Raw genomic sequence first — 20,839 nt, 5'->3', positions numbered from 1 at the left:
CACAGTAGTACAAGTTTATATGCCAACTAGCTCTGCCGATGACGAAGAAATTGAAGAAACATATGACGAAATAAAAGAAATTATTCAGATAGTGAAGGGAGACGAAAATTTAATAGTCATGGGAGAGAAGGAAACGTAGTAGGTGAATATGGATTGGGGGTAAGAAACGAAAGAGGAAGCCTCCTGGTAGAATTTTGCACATAGCACAACTTAATCATAGCTAACACTTGGTTCACGAATCATAAAAGAAGGTTGTATACATGGAAGAAGGCTGGAGATACTTACAGGTTTCAGATAGACTATATAATGGTAATACAGAGATTTAGGAACCAGGTTTTAAATTGTAAGACATTTCCAGGGGCAGATATGGACTCTGACCACAATCTATTGGTTATGAACTGTAGATTAAAACTGAAGAAACTGCAAAAAGGTGGGAATGTAAGGAGATGGGACCGAGATAAACTGAAAGAACCAGAGGTTGTACAGAGTTTCAAGGAGAGCATAAGGGAACAATTGACAGGAATGGGGGAAGGAAGTACTGTTGAAGAAGAATGGGTAGCTTTGGGGGATGAAGTGGTGAAGGCAGCTGAGGATCAAGTAGGTAAAAAGACGAGGACTAGTAGCAATCCTTGGGTAACAGAAGAAATATTGAATTTAATTGATGAAAGGAGAAAATATAAAAATGCAGTAAATGAAGCAGGCAAAAAGGAATACAAACGTCTCAAAAATGAGATCGACAGGAAGTGCAAAATGGCTAAGCAGGGGTGGCTAGAGGACAAATGTAATGATGTAGAGGCTTATCTCACTGGGGGTAAGATAGATACTGCCTACAGGAAAATTAAAGAGACCTTTGGAGAAAAGAGAACCACTTGTATGAATATCAAGAACTCAGATGGAAATCCAGTTCTAAGCAAAGAAGGGAATCCAGAAAGGTGGAAGGAGTATATAGAGGGTCTATACAAGGGCGATGTACTTGAGGACAATATTATGGAAATGGAAGAGGATGTAGATGAAGATGAAATGGGAGATATGATACTGCGTGAAGAGTTTGACAGAGCACTGAAAGACCTGAGTCGAAACAAAGCTCCAGGAGTAGACAACATTCAATTAGAACTACTGACAGCCTTGGGAGAGCCAGTCCTGACAAAACTCTACCTTCTGGTGAGCAAGATGTATGAGACAGGCGAAATACCCTCAGACTTCAAGAAGAATGTAATAATTCCAATCCCAAAGAAAGCAGGTGTTGACAGATGTGAAAATTACCGAGCTATCAGTTTAATAAGTCACTGCTGCAAAATACTAACGCGAATTCTTTACAGACGAATGGAAAAACTAGTAGAAGCCGACCTTGGGGAAGATCTGTTTGGATTCTAAAGGCAAACCTACGTTCCTAGCATTTGTAGCCTTAGAGAAAGCTTTTGACAATGTTGACTGGAATACTCTCTTTCAAATTCTAAAGGTGGCAGGGGTAAAATACAGGGAGCGAAAAGTTATTTACAGTCTGTACCGAAACCAGATGGCAGTTACAAGAGTCGGGGGGCACGAAAGGGAAGCAGTGGTTGGGAAGGGAGTGAGACAGGGCTGTTGCCTCTCCCTGATCTTATTCAATCTGTATATTGAGCAAGCAGTGAAGGAAACATAAGAAAAATTTGGAGTAGGTATTAAAATCCATGGAGAAGAAATAAAAACTTTGAAGTTCACCGATGACATTGTAATTATGTTAGAGACAGCAAAGGACTTGGATCGGGTGATGCTGAGGAAATTAGATTAGGAAATGAGACACTTAAAGTAGTAAAGTGGTTTTGCTATTTGGGAAGCAAAATATCTGATGATGGTCGAAGTAGAGAGGATATAAAATGTAGACTGGCAATGGCAAGGAAAGCATTTCTGGAGCAGAGAAATTTGTTAACATCGAGTATAGGTTTAAGTGTTAGGAAGTTCGTTTCTGAAAGTATTTGTATGGAGTATAGCCATGTATGGAAGTGAAACATGGATGATAAATAGTTTGGACAAGAAGAGAATTGAAGCTTTTGAAATGCGGTGCTACAGAAGAATGCTGAAGATTAGATGGGTAGATCACATAACTAATGAGGAAGTATTGAATAGGATTGGTTGGGGAGAAGAGAAGTTTGTGGCACAACTTGACTAGAAGAAGGGACTGGATGGTAGGACATGTCCTGAGGCATCAGAGGATCACCAGTTTAGTGTTGGAAGACAGCATGGATGGTAAAAATCGTAGAGGGAGACCAAGAGATGAATACACTAAGCAGATTCAGAAGGATGTAGGTTGCAGTAGGTACTGGGAGATGAAGAAGCTTGCACAGGATAGAGTAGCATGGAGAGCTGCATCAAACCAGTCTCAGGACTGAAGACCACAACAACAACAACAACATGTATTCACAGTTTTAATTCTAAATTGTAACTGTAACTGGTTTTCCGTGAGTTAAGATATAGCAAATGTATACTCTATAGTTGCCCTTTGCTAGTGGAGCTTTGCAGTAACAAATTGTTTACACATAACTACTCTTGGTATCAGAACAGGTCCTAGATATCAGCTAAAGCTAGACTGTTCTAGGACGCATTTTAAGAGTGTTACCTGTGGTTGCTTATGTCTCATACTGCAACTACACTATGCAGGGTGTAGTAGAACACTGCTGTATTGTTGTTAGCTGCTAGTTTTCCATTTGCATTCATCAGTGAAGCAGTGGAAATATTCTAAATGCATAAATTCTTAATTACTAAGACACTCTGATCTTACATTCATTGTTCGTGAATGAAATTAATGGCAAAGTCAGTAGAATTGTTCTGTTTGTAATGAATGCTAATAGTCTAAATTTATCCAACAGTCTCCCACTAGAAAGAATAGCTAGTTCCATTAATTCTTGCGGCTCATGTGTAACTGGCTAAATTTTTTTTTTTTAGTGTACCCACTACACTGGTCCATGATTTCTCTCCTGTGTCAATCGATTCAGAGTAGCATTTACTCCCAGCATTCTTATTTGTTGTATATATTCTAATTGTGACTCCCGATACCAGATTTGCCACCTATGACCTCATGCAGTACAATGTAAGTAATTGTCCAATGTCTTTAACAAATGTCCTGTCATACCATCCCTTTTTCTAGTTAGTGTTTTCCACATGTTCTTTACCTGTCTGATTTGGCAGAGAAATTCAGTTTTCAAATTATGACCTATATTTTATACTAGTAGACTTTCTTTGATGAGGGATTCAATTTTTCTTTCTGGAAGTCATTTTTTTATGTTATCCTTTCTCGTTGTAAGGTAAGAGAATTCTCTCCTTTTGCTTACCAAGTGGCCCCCAGATTTTATTTTGTGGTTATTGCTGATTACATTTCTACTTCCGATCCACAGTACTTTGGTTTTTCTACTTAATAGACCGTTCATTCCATTCACCACATCCTATGATTTTTCTTGTGTCCAGAGGGCATAGCAATATAATCTGTGAATCTTGTCATTAATAACCTTTCACCGTGCATTTTAGTCCTTTTAGTTTCTCTGTTGCTTCTTAGATATATAGCTTGACCAGTAGAGGAGAAAGATTGCTTCCTTTCTTTAAGTCCAATTTAATCCCTTGATTCTTTGGTTTTTTCCTTTATTGAATACCTATTCTTCTGAGGATTTCAAACACTTTGTAAGTAACTTCCTGGCAGATTAAAACTGTGTGCCCGACCGAGACTCGAACTCGGGACCTTTGCCTTTCGCGGGCAAGTGCTCTACCATCCGAGCTACCGAAGCACAACTCACGCCCGGTACTCACAGCTTTACTTCTGCCAGTATCTCGTCTCCTACCTTCCAAACTTTACAGAAGCTCTCCCGCGAACCTTGCAGAACTAGCACTTGCGAAAGAAAGGATATAGCGGAGACATGGCTTAGCCACAGCCTGGGGGATGTTTCCAGAATGAGATTTTCACTCTGCAGCGGAGTGTGCACTGATATGAAACTTCCTGGCAGATTAAAACTGCACAGTTTTAATCTGCCAGGAAGTTTCATATCAGCACACACTCCGCTGCAGAGTGAAAATCTCATACTTTGTAAGTAGCCCATTCAGCAAAGGTCAAAAGAAGGTTGGATAGGGGGGAAAATGTGTTTTGTCGCAAACTTTTGTACAGCAGTAGGAGTGAATGCCATGAACAGAATACAAGAAATCCTGACTGGTGTGTGTGTGTGTGTGTGTGTGTGTGTGTGTGTGTGTGTGTGTGTGTGTGTGTGTGTGTGTGTGTGTGTGTGTGTGTAGGGGGGATAGGATTGTTTCGAGGTAACTTTTTATGTTTTTCTTGAATAATGTGAAAACTACAGTTTCTAGCAGAAATGTTTTTCAGTACAAAATTAAGCAAATTTAAATATCCTTCAAAAAATGTCATATTTATGTTTTTTCTAGGACTTAAAATTTCAGTGTGCAGAGGGATGGATGATCTGCGGATTATTGAAAATAGTGTCTTAACGGTATAAAATGCATATTTGTTGTTTAGTGAAGTAGATTAAAAACATTAATGTGTGTTCCTCATCCAAGTGCGTTAAAGTCATATTAAAGGGTAAATTGTGGTCTGGGAGTGACAGGGTGTAGTGGGGAGGAGTGGGGGGATGGGGGAATGCGGGATGGTGGATTGTAGAAGCTTGAGGGAAGGTAGGATGCCAGATTGTGGTCAGTACTTCCCTCCTTCCTCCTTTATAGGTCTACAAACTGCTGAGGCATGAGCAGGTGATTCCCTGATTCCCCACTCGCTCTTCCCCACTATGTCACAGAAAACAACTAAAGGATGTTTCACAAGTTTATACCAACCCTTCCACATGTCGCTTTAAAAATCACTTGTGACGCAGTGTGCAGACATTCCGAGAGGGTGTTTATTTTGCACAAAGTGTGTTAACACAACATGGAGTACAGATATGAGTTACTGGTGATAGTAACCCAAATAACGTAATGGACAGTTTTACTCAAATCTCTGCACACTGTTCAACACTGCTAGATGGGAAATTGGTTCTTATTCATCCTGCGCAGCAGTCACATTCTTCTGGGAAAGGCGACTTCTCCGTCACAAGTGCAGCTCACTTTAACAGTTGACAGACTGACTCTAAATCTCCAGCATTCCCTGCCCAGTTCTATTCTGTGAGAGTATACAAAATAACTTTACAAAGCTTGCGTTTAATTAGTGGAGCAATTTTCATTTTGTTAAGTGAATACTTTGCAGTTGTTAAATAAGCCTTTATGTAAACTATGTTCCTTTAAACAATGGCTGAGAAACATTTAATTTGTAAATGTGGTGCTGTCAGTTATTTATGTAGTGTTGGTAAGAAAGGGACTGAAAGGGTAAATGTGACACCTTGCTGCTGGTATTTATCATTGACAACGTATTGTAAAGACATGTAACTGTGCTTGGTGGTGAATTAATGAATTGCATTATTGGTAAACTGCATAAATCTCTTGCATTCAGATATGTGTGATGGAATGGAACTGATCATGTTCCCGTCTAGAACAGTAATGTGCTGTAAAGTGTTGCTTGAGTTATATTGCAATATCTGAAGTTACATAACACAAAGGTGACCTACTACCGTTGCAGAGAGAGCCAATTCAAGCCTCTGGGCCTCATCGGACATTGGCAGAACTGAGGCTGAGGTGATAAATTTGATACCAATCATCCAGTTAAAAGTATTCCATCTACTGATACTGCACATAATGACACTGACATGGTTGAAAAAACATTGATAGCATGCTGTACTTGGGCAGGCTCTTTGGTGCAGTAGACCATTGACAGCTTCAGTTCTTGAGCTTGCTTACATAATGGAACTCTTCTCAACTGGAAATAAGTACTCACTTAATAAACTGAAGATAACTCCACTATATAAGCACAAGCTCAGTGGAGTTATATTGTCTATTCGCATAAGAGAACTAGACATGAGAGGCTGGGGAGGTATTGTCTGTCTGCAAAATGAAAAGAGAACAGCACATGTGATGATTGAAGCTGCCTTTCCTGGAATAGCTCCATAGCTGCTGTATGGGGTGACTAAGAATCAGTTTCCTTTCCAGTAGAGGAAAAAGTGTGCAGAGATTTATGTCTGTGCACTGTCATCAGTGATTAAAAAAGGCACTGCAGAAGAGTTTATGTAACTTCATCAAACACCCTGTAGTTGGTTTTTGTGACATAGTGGGTTAGAGAGAGTGAAGTATTGTCTGCTCGCTCTTCAGTTTATGAACTTATGAAGGAGGGAAGTGCATAAACACAGTTTGGGAAACTACATTCCCTCACATCTTCATGCTTCTACACCACCTCCCCACTCACCAAGAAAGAAATGGAACACAATTTATCCCTTAATATAGCTCTGATGCTCTTAGGTGTGGTACACACATTAGTATTTGTTCTTAAGCCACTTGATTTCACAATAAGCATTAGTATGATGCCTTTAAATCTGTATTTTTTAATGATATGTGATTTTTCCATCCTACACAATGCAAAAATTATTAGTTCTAAATTAGTTTTCATTCTTCTTCTTCTTTCGAATAACCCATTTGGAGGGTACGATGAATAAACTTTGGCTAATCTTCATTGTATTAGATTTCCTCAGTTTCCAAATTTCCTTCATCCTTTTAGAGTGTTGTTCCCTTTCTTCTTGAGTCCACTTTCGTCTAGTTATTTTCTTTCTCTCCTGAAATTCTGCCTTTTGAACTGCCTTTCTGAAATGTGTTCTGTTTTCTATTGTGTCTATTGTAACTCCAGCATTTTCAATGTCCTTTTCAGTCTCTATGAACCATGCTGGCTTGGATTTGTAGCTATTGAGTGATGTGAATATCCGCTTGGTTAGTCTGTTGTTATCCATTCTGAATATATGTCCAAAAACTTTAGTCTCCTCTTCCTCTTTACATCAGTTAGTTTCTCCGTTTTCAGATATAGCTCTCTGTTTGGTCTTAACCTGTATTCAGCATTATCGTTTCTTTTAGCTCCCAGTATTTTCCTTAAAATTCTTCTTTCGACTTTCTCTAGTTTCTCAAGATCTCCATTTCTTGTTAGTTTAAGTGTTTTTGCCGCATAGAGAGCTTCAGGTCTGGCCACTGTTTGGTAGTGTCTTAATTTTGTGTTCCAGGACAAGGATTTTTTTATTATAAATGTTTTTGGTCATATGAAACACTCTATTTTGTGCACTCTAGTTTCTATAGCTATCTTTTCTTTGGCATTGTATGTAATCCACTCTCCTAGGTATTTAAAGGTATCTGTTTTGTGTATTGTGTTGTCAACTGCAATATTTTGAGGAGCATGACAGATGTTTGTCATAAACTTTTCATAGGATATTTGTAGTCCTACTTTGGCTGCTTGTTTTTGTAGTTCTCTTATTTGTTCTTGAGCATTGTATAGTGAATCTGTAATCAATGCCATGTCATCTGCGAAGGCTAAACAGTCGACAATGATCTTGTTTGGTATTGATGGCCTTCTTCCATTCTCGAACTACCTTCTCCAAGACACAATTGAAAAGCAGAGGTGACAGACCATCTCCCTGTCGAACACCTGACTTTATTTCAAACGATTTTGAGAGCTCTCCCCTAAATTTTACTTTCGATTTTGTATTTGTCAAAGTACCTTCAATTATTGCAGTTGTTTTAGCATCGAGTCCCAATTCTTTTAAGATATCAAGCAGTGTACTTCTGTCAATTGAATCATAGGCTTTTTTAAAATCCACAAAAGTAATTACATATTTTAAGTTCCTGATTTTCCTCATTTCTATTATGTTCTTTAAATTTAGTATTTGTTCTGCACATGACCTTCCCTTCCTAAATCCAGCCTGATACTCTCCTAGCTGTTTGTCAAGTATCTCTTCTGCTCTTTTTAAAAGCGCCTTAGACAAGATCTTATAGGTCACTGGTAAGAGGGAGATTCCCCTATAATTGCTAGGATCTGTTTTCTTCCCTTTTTTCTGTAGTGGATGTATTAATGCAGATGTCCAGTCTGGTGGTAATCTGTGTGTTGTCCAGATTTCTTTTAGTATTTCTGATAGACACCGTATCATGTTGTCACTAGAGTACTTCAATAGTTCAGCAACTATATTATCCTCTCCAGGGGCTTTATTATTTTTAAGCTCTTTTATGATTTCTTTTATTTCTTCTGTGGTTGACAGCTTAGAATCTGGTGGTGTTGGGTTTACAATATTGAAATTAAAATTTTCTTTCGGTGGATAACAGTTATGTAGTTCTTCAAAATATTCAGCAAGTATTCTACAGTTCTCTATGCTATTGTATGCAGTTTTCTGCGTTTTTGGGTCCGTGAAAAATAGACTAGGAGGAGAGTATTTCTTTAAGTTACTTTTGAAAGTTTTGTCAAAGTCCTTAGCATTGTTCTGTTTGAAGTTGGAGTCTATTGATGCTAGTTGGTCTTTTACGTATTGAACTTGGATCTTTTTAAGGCCTTTTGAAGCTTGCTTTCGGGCTTCTTTTAGGGAGTTCCTATTTTTATCATTTTTGTTTGCATTCCAAATGTTCCAAGCTCGTTGTCTTGTTAGGATTAGTTTGTCACACTCATCATTCCACCAGGCATGTTTCCATTTTTTGGTAAGGAGAATGGTTTCTTCTGCTGTCTGTACTATATCTTTTTGTAGTTGTTCCCATGTTTTGTGTTTTCTTTTCCAAAAGTGTCCTGAAATTGTGTACCTTGGTTAATTTCTGAGTGTCAAACTTTTTAGGTTGATATTCGCTCTTTCTTTTATATATTGGTCTAATTTTGAATTTAACGACAGATAGATAGTGATCTGAATCTAAACTTGCACTCTTAGCAACTTTTACATTGAGTTTCTCTGAGGCAGACAGTCTGCTTATAGCAACATGGTCAAGTTGTTTCTCCCCACAGACTGGATTCGGGGTTACCCATGTAGTTTGTTTTCTAGGGAGTTTTTTAAATATATAGACTTTAGAACTATGTCACGTTCTCTGCATAAACTAATAAGTCTTTCTCCATTTGCATTGGTTCTTTTATGTGCAGGGAATTTGCCTACTATGGATTGGTGATGATGTTCTTTGCCGATTTGAGCATTAAAGTCTCCCAACAATATTATTGTGTTTTTGGATGAAATCTGGTCTAAGGTGTTTGACAGTTCATGGCAAAAAATTTCTGTTTGTTCTTTTTGTCTTCTGTATTTCTCATTTGTTGGTGCATGTGAGTTTACAATGGTATACAGTTTGTTTACTGATTTGAAGGTTAATGTTGAAAGCCTTTCACTGACAGATTTAAATTCTACTATCGAGTTTAATATATTTTGGTTTACAATGAATCCTGTTCCAAATTGGGGTACATTCTTCATAACTCTTTTTTCTGGCTTCCCTTTGAAGATTCTGAATACCTCTGAATCAAATGAATGTTCATCAGTATACCTTGCTCCGAGGAATGGTTTTCAGCCGCACCACAGGTGGACAGATGCTGACCACTCAGCCGCTTGTTTCAAGACAGACGCCAAGTGGATTTTTTTCTTTGGTTGTCTCTTCCGCTAGTTCCGCCGTACTGAGAACTATTCCCTTCGCCTTCACTACTGTTGAGGTCTCCACTGTAGTCCTAGCAAGGAGCCCTTATGAGGTGCTATCACCCGGGCCAGGTGAACCTTGGTTTTTTAACGAGGTTGTTACTCCTCCCCCTCCTCCTTCCTCACCTCTTGTATGGTGAGGCCCCGGGCTTGGGACCGGCATAGCGGAGTTAAATTAGTTTTCATATTATTCCAGAAAAATAATAAAAAGTAACATTCTGAGCGCCCCCAGTCGCATGATCAGAACCCATCAGTAAGGATTTTTAGTACATTGTTTGTGACACTCCCTCTGACCACTGTACAAAAATTTGTGACTACGCAGATTTTTATTTGTAATTTTCCTTCATTGAGTGGTCAAAAAACTGTATGTAGTCGAGCACTGTCACTATGTCAAAAGATCCTAGGAAAGTTTTTTGATATTTATTATGTCTTACTTCCAAGCATAATATCAGAACTGCCTCTTTGGTGCATTTACTTTTTCCTAAGAGAGACTGATTGTCCTCCAACACATCCCCAATTTCTCTTTCATTCTTCTGTATATTATTTTTTAAGCAACTTGTATTTTTGAATCGTCAGACTGACTATATGATAATTCTCACAATTATTTGCCCTTGCTGTCTTTGAATTACGTGATTGGTATTCTTCCGAAAATTCAGTGCTATGTCTATATTTTAGTTTCATAGACAATACAAACTAACTTGAATAATCCCTTATTTGTCAGTTGCCCAAATGATTTTAGAAATTCTGAAGGAATGTTATGTATCCCTTATGTCTTGTTAGCTAGCAGGCCTTCTGAAGCTCTGCCAAACTCTGACTGTAGAGTCTGCACTGGCTAAGGTGGCTGATGCACAGTTACCAATTTTCGTGCAAAGTGCCGGGTGAATTCCTTCATTTGTTTGGAAGGAGAGACTGACACTGTTTGCCACTTTTTGGCAGGTCAGCTATTTGGTTTTTACAGGAACTATTTGGTAAAAAAAAATGGATTTTTGTGATACCTACAACTTTATATAGAATTTAAATAGTGGCAACACTGCTGTGGAGATACTATGAAATGGAATCTACTATTGTCACTGATAGCACACATTGTTGACATAACTACCTTACCTCTGAGCAAATGGACTCGCCTGTCGCACGCCACTGGTATGCACACAATCGAGGGAAACAGTCACTTGTGAGCGAGTAGTCTAATGTAACTGTGTCACTATGTTTTCGAAACAGGAACAACCGAGTTGGATCAAGATTGAATATGCCAGAGGTCGTACAGCACGACAGTGTCATCAAGGTCTTCAAGAGGTGTGCGGGGAATCGGCATTGCTGTACACTGAGCGAGGTGACGCAATGGTTAGCACACTGGACTTGCATTCGGCAGGATGATGGTTCAATCCTGCATCCGGCCATCCCCATACAGGTTTTCCATGATTTCAGGTAAATGCTGGGATGGTACCTTTGAAAGGGCATGGCCGATTTCCTTCTCCATCCTTTCCTAATCCGAGCTTGTGCTCTGCCTCTAATGACCTCATTGTCGACGGGAGGTTAAACACTAGTCTCCTCCTCCTCCTCCTCCTCCTCCTCCTCCTCCTCCATTGCTGTACAGAACTGTGGCAAGTTGTGTAAAAGCCTTCAACATAGGTCGGCAAAATGGCAGACATGCATCGAGCAGGTCGTCCTAGCATCTCTGCAGAAGAAGTGCATTCTGTTGCTGCGTTAATGGGCAGTGATTGATGCCATATGATTTGTGAGTTCGCCCATGAAACTGGATTAGCACGTACGACTGTGCTTCACATCCTGAAGGAATGCCTGAGCATGTGAAAAATTGCATCACGATGGGTTTCACATGACTTTATGGAAATGCAGAAAAGGATGTGTTACGTACGCTATGAGTGCAAAGGAGAGGCCTTCTTATGCCATATCGTAACACTGGATGAGACATGGGCCACATCGTATGAGCCAAAACTGAAACGCCAATCCGATAAATGGCATCATTATGAGTCGCCGCAAAAGTCAAAAGTGCGCCAGAGCCCCACTATGATGAAAGTTATGGTGATTCTCATGTACGACTGATGGTGTTATCCTAACACACTACGTTCCTCCAAGGCAGACCATCAGTGTACAGTATTACTGTTTGTTTTTGGAGCATCACCTGTGACCAGCTTTGCAAAAGAAGCGGCAACATTTTCTGCGCAACGCATCCATCATTTTGCATGACAGTATGCAGGTGCATACAGCACAAGCTGTGGCTTCTCTGTTTACTAGATGGGACTGGGAAACACTGTACCTTTCACCATACTATCCAGACGTAAGTCTTTGTGACTTTGATTTGATTCTGAAGATGAAGGAACCACTTTGTGACATTCACTTCAGAACTGTTCCAGAGATTCGACAGGCAGTAGACCGCTCCATTCACACCATCAACAGAACAGGCTCTGCTGACAGTATACTACGCCTCCCACATCTATGGCAACGGGTTCTACAGAATGTTGGTGACAACTCTGAAGGACAGTAACAAGTGCAAACATTTAACTCTTTTGTATCTGTTGTGAATAAATTGTTGCCACTATTTAAGTTCCAACCCTCGTATCAGGCTTATGATGGTGTGCCCAGCATTTTTTTTAATGGTCATAATTATTATGATATTTACATGGAACCGAGACACTGCACAATATTAAAAAAGTTTGTAATGAAAAATAGAGGTTGCTATGATTTTTTGATATGTTGATGCATATGCAATTTAGGTAAGATACTGAATTTTTCATTAGACTTGAGTTGAGGTCTGTATCTGTAACCAATCTGGAGAAAGTTGATCTGATGCAACACACTCATTTGTGATTACACCACACCAGTGATAAGGGCAGAGTGAAATATCCAAAACATTCCTCATATGTTATAAATTGTTCTGGGTACCGAAATGGAATTTTGGCAAATGATAATATATAAAGGGGAGAGTATTTTGCCGTATGCTTATTATGTAAAACTTCATTATATACCTTGTTATGCCACTAACTACAGACCTTTTCAGTGAAAGAATGGAACTTTTAGTGGCCATCAATAGCTAGTGAAATGAGAAATTCTATGGGGTTTTGAGCAACATGAGTGAAGATATTACATGTTTAATTTGTACCAAGGATGTGCTTTTTCATAAGCTATTGAACATAGTTTTCTCTGGTTCCCTAATTAATCCATGGTTTCAGAATTCTCTTTCAATTGCACCAGCACAACATATTATTTTAGGTGTCACTGTGTCAACTCTGCTGCATTTTGGCAAAAGAAGCAATTTGTTTTAACATGGAAACAAGAGCAATGTGTAGGTTTTACTCAAAATGCGCCACTCTTGACACTTCTCTGAAAGCTACAAACGGTTAAGTAGCCAACTAAAGCAGAGGTTGTAGTAGATCTTTCTGGATAGTCCTACAGCATTGTAGGCATGGAGGTGCTCTAGTAAATATGTACAAAAAAATGCGAGTGTAGGCTTCAATTTAGAATGGCACTTCCCCTCCAGCGCTCAGCTTTTTCCCTATAGCATCTGGCCATAACCCCACCACCACTGCTCTTCCTGCACATGTAACAGCCATGGTATTCTGCGCATACTCTAGCACTATATCCCTGTGTCCTCCAAATCAAATCTTGTTTTTACTTTTGTCACGCTAGGTGCTAGCTCTCTCTTGTACTGACCCTCATACTACTCTTTTGAACTTTCGCTCTATTATCCAAATTTGAGAGGAGTTCCTTTACACACTAAATGTTGATACCTTTGCTTTCAAATTATTTGGAATTTTCTATGTACTGAATCTCTAGTTGATGTGACCATTTTCATTCTGATTGCTTTGCATGTTTTCTGCAGCATTTTCATTTAATTTGTTTACACTTCATATTGATTTTATTTCTAAGTAACATATTCACTGAGTTCTCTTTTTTCTTTAACAATTTAGTATTGCATTCTTTCATCAATTGAAGTACCGTATATTGTTGATTATCCACAGTTTTTTGCAGTTACCATTCTTACAGTAAATGTAAAGTTGAGGTGAGGTGTGGTAATTGCGCAGCTAAATTCATGAAGTTCGACTTGAAACGGGCATACAACCTTTGTTTATACACCTATATCAATTTATTTTCTTGAACTGTGGTAATGAGGCTGTCCATTTTTCAAATATACATTCAGTAGTTGGTTTTCCTTCACATTTGCTGATGATGATATACCTTACCTCACTAAAGTGGCGTAAGTCTCCAATATAACCTGTGAAAGTTCTTTTTTTAAGTTGACAATAATACTGTAAAAAGTGCTCACTAATACATACTCTGACATTTATTTTTGTGTTTGATGCTCCAAAGTTGGATTACAATTTTTTGAGTGCCCCATGTGCCTTTGCTGTGTCACAATGCTTGTGGACCTCTAGAAAATATGTAGCATCAAAACCAAGATTTATTGTGTCAAAGAACATATTTTGATGATGTACCGTAGAAAACTCTCTTTCTTCATCAGCATAATGTGTTGACAAAGGGTAAAGATGTTCATCTTTCACATAATACAGCTTACAATAAAAGGGGAAATTACAAGTGATAGCAAATTTCGTCATTTTAAACACTACGATGATGAACAGACTTAGCAGTAGTTTTTCTAAATAATAAATGACAACCAAATATACTGAAATACACATTACTGCACATTATAATCAAAAAATTCAGTATTAAAGGTCTTGTCCTTCCTTCATTATCCTCTGGGGTATGGAAAAATATTTATAATATCACTCTTTTCTACTGAGCAAATGTCTTCTCTGGGAGGGGTTTTGAATATGGTTTGGCTATTGATCGCTGAAGATTTTCTCCAAAACATAAAAGTGGAGTCACCTGCATCAAAATTGAGTGCTCTCCTCGCATAGTATCATATTTGGGTTTTGCCAATATATTTCTTTACTGCCCAGTCATCCGTAGTGAACTCCCCTGAAGCTTTCAAAGCTGAATCATTCCCTTGTTCTACTCTTTCTTCACTGCTTCCAGTGTCAGTGTTTCCTCTTCCTCCTCTTATGACAAACTTTCCTCCAGTAGATCATCGCTGTAGTACTCATTGGAATCTCCAATGCTGTATTCATATGTGTCTGAGTCTGATGAACTTTTATATAATTTTTGTTTTAAGGGTTTATCTGAGAAACCACAACTTCTTACTAGTTGTCCTATTAGTCTCATTTTTTAGTAACTTCTGAACTTTTCGGCCTTGTTTCAACTTTTCAGTTGTACAATAAGTGATTGATACTTGTGAAACAGTTTTTGGGTGCTCTGCTTTCCAAAATTGAAAGGGTTTAGGACTGAACATGTCCACTGAAATCACATTCTTTTTGAGCGGGTAAATTCATACTTTTGAAACGCTGTCTGAATAACAGATAGGTCTAAATTCACCCACTCACAGCTTAAGATATTAATAAATTCTTTCTCCTTCCTGAAGAAGCAACCATCGGTTGCGAAAGCTAGTAATTCTGTGTGTGTGTTTGTGTGTTTTGTTCATGTGCCTGTCTGCCGGCGCTTTCCCGCTTGGTAAGTCTTGGAACCTTTGTTTTTAATATAAATTCTTTCTTGGGTAGATTGCGGCCAATTTGATGTTTTTTTACCACTTAATGAGCTCTATGTTCCTGGCAGTTTTTACGTATTTCATCCCACACAAGTCCAGTAGCTGGAGAAGGTGGACTGGATTAGGAGGCAAAATTAAATCGTGATATTTTCATGCCTTGTGGTTTCTATCCCCTTCAAAGATGCGTGTTTCTATGCCCATCAAAAGCTGATTCTTCAGAAGCTTGCCAGTCAGTCCATATGAATTTTCCTTTAATTATTACTAATGGGTAGACCAAGGAGAAGGTACCTGGATTCGGTTAAGAATGATTTTGAAGGAATAAGCTTAACAGCAGAAGACGCGCCAATGTTAGCACTGAATAGGGTATCATGGAGGAATTTTATAAGGGGGACTATTCTCCAGCCTGAACGCTGAGAGGCATAACCAGTCTTAAATGATGATGATGATTACTAATGGAGGGAGTTTCTGTTTGCAGATACATTATACAAAACAGAAATAGTATCCCATCCTGGAGAATGTCTTGTTCCTGAGGAAGGTAATTCCCTATCATCCACAACTTTACTTTTTGAAGGATCTCTAACAAATCCTCTCTCATCTAGTTTATTAATCATAATTGTTGTATTTTCAAGGCCAAGAGTAACTTCCAGGACGTTGAAATGTGGATAGATAATGAATGGATCCACACAATTTTTTCTGCAAATTTCAATGATTTGGAATTTTTTCGCCTACTTCTAAGTGATTACTCTGCTATTCAATAAAGTGCCCAGCAAAGGGTCCAATGAACCACCTTCAAACTGTCTCTCTACCATTCCACTCTCGAATGGTGCACAGGAAAAATGAACACTTAAATTTTTCTTTGCGAGCCCTGATTTATCTTATTTCACCATGATGATCATTTCTCCCTATGTAGGTGGGTGCCAAAAGAATGTTTTGACAATCAGAGGACAAAACTGGTGATTGAAATTTCATAAGATGATCCTGTCGCAGTGAAAAATGCCTTTGTTTTAATGATTGCCACTCCATTTTATGTATCAGGTCTGTGGCACTATCTCCCCTATTTTGTGACAGTACAAAACGAGCTGCCCGTTTTTGAACTTTTTCAATGTCATCCACCTGTCCCACCTGATGTGGATCCCAAACTACACAGCAGTACCCCAGCATAGGGCGGACAAGCGTGGTGTAAGCAGACTCTTTAGTAGACCTGTTGCATCTTCTAAGTGTTCTGCAAATGAATCACAGTCTTTGGTTTGCTCTACACACAACATTATCTATGTGATCATTCCAATTTAGGTTATTTGTAATTGTAATCCCTAAGTATTTAGTTGAATTTACAGCCTTAAGATTTGTGTGACTTATTGTGTAATTGAAATTTAGCTGATTTCTTTTAGTACTCATGTGAATAACTTCAGAGTTTCCTTTATTCAGGGTCAATTCCCACTTTTCGCACCATACAGCTATCGTATCTAAATCATTTTGCAATTTGTTTTGGTCATCTGATGACTTTACAAGATAGCAAATGACAGAACCATCTGCAGACAATCTAATAAGGCTACTCAGATTTGTCTCCTATGTCGTTAATATAGATCAGGAACAATAGAAGGCCTGTAATACTTCCGTGGGGAACGCCGGATATTAATTCTGTTTTACGTGGTGACTTTCCGTCTGTTACTAAGAACTGTGACCTTTCTGACAGAAAATCATGTATTCAGTTGCACAGGTGAGGCAATATTCCATAGGCACAAGTTTGGTTAGAAGACGCTTGTGAGGAACAGCGTCAAAAGCCTTATTGAAATCTAAAAATATGGAATCAATTTGACATCCCCTGTCGATAGCACTCGTTACTTCTTGAGTATAAAGAGCTAGTTGTGCTTCACAAGTACGATGTTTTCTGAATCCATGCTGACTGTGTGTCAATAAATCATTTTTTTCGAGCCAATTCATAATGTTGGAATAGAATATATGTTCCAAAACCTTACTGCAAATCAATGTTATTGATATGGCCCTGTAATTCAGCGGATTACTCCTATTTCCCTTTTTGGGTATTGGTGTGACTTGAGCAATTTTCCAATCTTTGGGTACAGAAGTTTCTGTGAGCGAGTGGTTGTATGTGATTGACAAGTATGGAGCTATTGTATCAGCATACTCTGAAAGGAACCTGACTGGTATACAGTCTGGACTGGAGGCCTTGCCTTTATCAAGTGATGAAAGCTGCATGCTACACTGAAGATATCTACTTCAGTTTCTCATCTTGGCAGTTGTTCTTGGTTGAATTTCAGGGATATTTATTTTCTCTTGTTTGTTGAAGGAGATTCGGAAAAACATGTTTAATAACTGCTTTAGCAGCACTGTCATCAGCGACTTAATCGTCGTTATCGCACTGTATTGATTGTATCTTGCCATTGATGTGCCTTATGTTTGACCAGAATCTCTCTGGGTTTTCTGCCAGATTCCACGACAGAGTTTCATTGTGGAAATTATTGAAAGCATCTTGATCTGAAAGCTGACCGATCCATCATCATTCTTCCGGCTGACAAGGGTTCCAAGACCGTGGAACTTGATCGTCGGGAGTATGTGGCTGAGGGACTGCGTCAGCTTTCAGACAACTCTACATACAAAGTTTGCCAAGGTAATCCCATTCGTGATGTCCAGGCGGAGCTTCAAGGAATCCTCAGAACCTTAGGCCCCCTACAAAACCTTTCACCTGACTCCATCAAACTCCTGACCCCACCGACACCTTGCACTCCTCCTACCTTCTACCTACTTCCTAAAATTCACAAAACCAAACATCCCGGCCGCCCCATTGTAGCTGGTTACCAAACGCCCACAGAATGTATCTCTGCCAACGTAAATCAACACCTTCAACCCATTAGATGCAGTCTCCCATCCTTCATCAAAGACTCCAACCACTTTCTCGAACGCCTGGAATCCTTACCCAGTCTGTTACCCCCGGAAACCATCCTTGTAACCATTGATGCCACTTCCATATACACAAATATCCCGCACATCCAGGGCCTCGCTGCAATGGAGCACTTCCTTTCACGCCTATCACCTGCCACCCTACCTAAAACCTCTTTCCTCGTCACCTTAGCCAGCTTCATCCTGACCCACAACTTCTTCACTTTTGAAGGCCAGACATACCAACAATTAAAGGGAACAGCCATGGGTACCAGGATGGCCCCCTCGTATGCCAACCTATTTATGGGTCGCTTAGAGGAAGCCTTCTTGGTTACCCAAGCCTGCCAACCCAAAGTTTGGTATAGATTTATTGACGACATCTTCATGATCTGGACTCACAGTGAAGAACAACTCCTGAATTTCCTCTCCAACCTCAACTCCTTTGGTTCCATCAGATTCACCTGGTCCTACTCCAAATCCCATGCCACTTTCCTTGACATTGACCTCCATCTCTCCAATGGCCAGCTTCGCACATCCGTCCACATCAAACCCTCCAACAAGCAACAGTACCTCCATTATGACAGCTACCACCCATTCCATATCAAACGGTCCCTTCCCTACAGCGTAGGCCTTCGTGGCAAACGAATCTGCTCCAGTCCTGAATCCCTGAACCATTACACCAACAACTTGAAAACAGCTTTCGCATCTCGCAACTACCCTCCTGACCTGGTACAGAAGCAAATAACCAGAGCCACTTCCTCATCCCCTCAAACCCAGAACCTCTCACAGAAGAACCCTAAAAGTGCCCCACTTGTGACAGGATACTTCCCAGGACTGGATCAGACTCTGAATGTGGCTCTCCAGCAGGGATATGACTTCCTAAAATCCTGCCCCGAAATGAGATCCATCCTTCATGAAATCCTCCCCACTCCACCAAGAGTGTCTTTCCGCCGTCCACCTAACCTTCGTAACCTCTTGGTTCATCCCTATGAAATCCCCAAACCACCTTCCCTACCCTCTGGCTCGTACCCTTGTAACCGCCCCCGGTGTAAAACCTGTCCTATGCACCCTCCCACCACCAACTACTCCAGTACTGTAACCCGGAAGGTGTACACGATCAAAGGGAGAGCCACGTGTGAAACCACCCACGTGATTTACCAACTGACCTGCCTACACTGTGACGCTTTCTATGTGGGAATGACCAGCAACAAACTGTCCATTCGCATGAATGGACACAGGCAGACAGTGTTTGTTGGTAATGAGGATCACCCTGTGGCTAAACATGCCTTGGTGCACGGCCAGCACATCTTGGCACAGTGTTACACCGTCCGAGTTATCTGGATACTTCCCACCAACACCAACCTATCCGAACTCCGGAGATGGGAAATTACCCTTCAATATATCCTCTCTTCTCGATATCCGCCAGGCCTCAACCTTCGCTAATTTCAAGTTGCCGCCGCTCATACCTCACCTGTCTTTCAACAACTTCTTTGCCTCTGTACTTCCGCCTCGACTGACATCTCTGCCCTTACTCTTTGCCTTTAAATATGTCTGCTTGTGTCTGCGTATGTGCGAATGGACATGTGTGTGTGTGCGAGTGTACACCTGTCCTTTTTTCCCCCTAAGGTAAATCTTTTCACTCCCGGGATTGGAATGGCTCCTTACCCTCTCCCTTAAAACCCACGTCCTTTCATCTTTCCTTCTCCTTCCCTCTTTCCTGACAAAGCAACCACCGGTTGCGAAAGCTCGTAATTTTGTGTGTGTGTGTGTGTTTGTGTGTTATTTTATTGTGCCTGTCTACCGGCGCTTTCCCGCTTGGTAAGCCTTGGAATCTTTGTTTTTAATATATATATATATATATTAAAAACAAAGATTCCAAGACCCACCAAGCGGGAAAACAAAGATTCCAAGGCTTACCAAGCGGGAAAGCGCCGGCAGACAGGCACACGAACAAAACACACAAACACACACACAGAACCACTAGCCCTCGCAACCGATGGCCGCCCCCCCCCCCCCCCCCCCCTCCAGGAAGGCGAGGGAAAGACGAAAGGATGTGGGTTTTAAGGGAGAGGGTAAGGAGTCATTCCAATCCCGGGAGCGGAAAGACTTCCCTTAGGGGAAAAAAAGGACAGGTGTACACTCGCACACACACACATATCCATCCGCACATATACAGACACAAGCAGACATATTTAAAGGCAAAGAGTAAGTCCAACCTATCCGAACTCCGGAGATGGGAAATTACCCTTCAATATATCCTCTCTTACTCTTTGCCTTTAAATATGTCTGCTTGTGTCTGTGTATGTGCGGATGGATATGTGTGTTTGTGCGAGTGTACACCTGTCCTTTTTTTCCCCTAAGGGAAGTCTTTCCGCTCCTGGGATTGGAATGACTCCTTACCCTCTCCCTTAAAACCCACATCCTTTCGTCTTTCCCTCTCCTTCCTGGGGGGGGGGGGGGGGGGGGGGGGCGGCCATCGGTTGCGAGGGCTAGTGGTTCTGTGTGTGTGTTTGTGTGTTTTGTTCGTGTGCCTGTCTGCCGGCGCTTTCCCACTTCGTGGGTCTTGGAATCTTTGTTTTTAATATGTTTTTCCCATGTGGAAGTTTCTTTCTCTCTCTCTCTCTCTCTCTCTCTCTCTCTCTCTCTCTATATATATATATATATATATATATATAAAATAATGTAAATAAAATAGAAAGAAACTTCCACATGGGAAAAATATATAAAAACAAAGATTCCAAGACTTACCAAGCGGGAAAGCGCCGGCAGACAGGCACAATGAACAAAACACACAAACACACACACAGAATTGTTTTTAATATATTTTTCCCATGTGGAAGTTTCTTTCTATTTTATTTACATCATCATTAATTTG

General features: G+C 40.1%; 1 protein-coding gene across 3 annotated transcripts in view; it reads left to right on the top strand.

The window, feature by feature from the left end:
- LOC126279105 (uncharacterized) overlaps positions 1–20,839 on the top strand; it is a 183,224-nt gene that overhangs the window by 31,432 nt on the left and 130,953 nt on the right. The gene's annotated exons all lie outside the window — the stretch shown is intronic.

Source organism: Schistocerca gregaria, chromosome 6 (genome assembly GCF_023897955.1).
Source record: "Schistocerca gregaria isolate iqSchGreg1 chromosome 6, iqSchGreg1.2, whole genome shotgun sequence".
Taxonomy (NCBI): Eukaryota; Metazoa; Arthropoda; class Insecta; order Orthoptera; family Acrididae; genus Schistocerca; species Schistocerca gregaria.
Note: the sequence above shows the minus strand (reverse complement) of the source record. Positions and strands in the feature narration are given on the sequence as shown.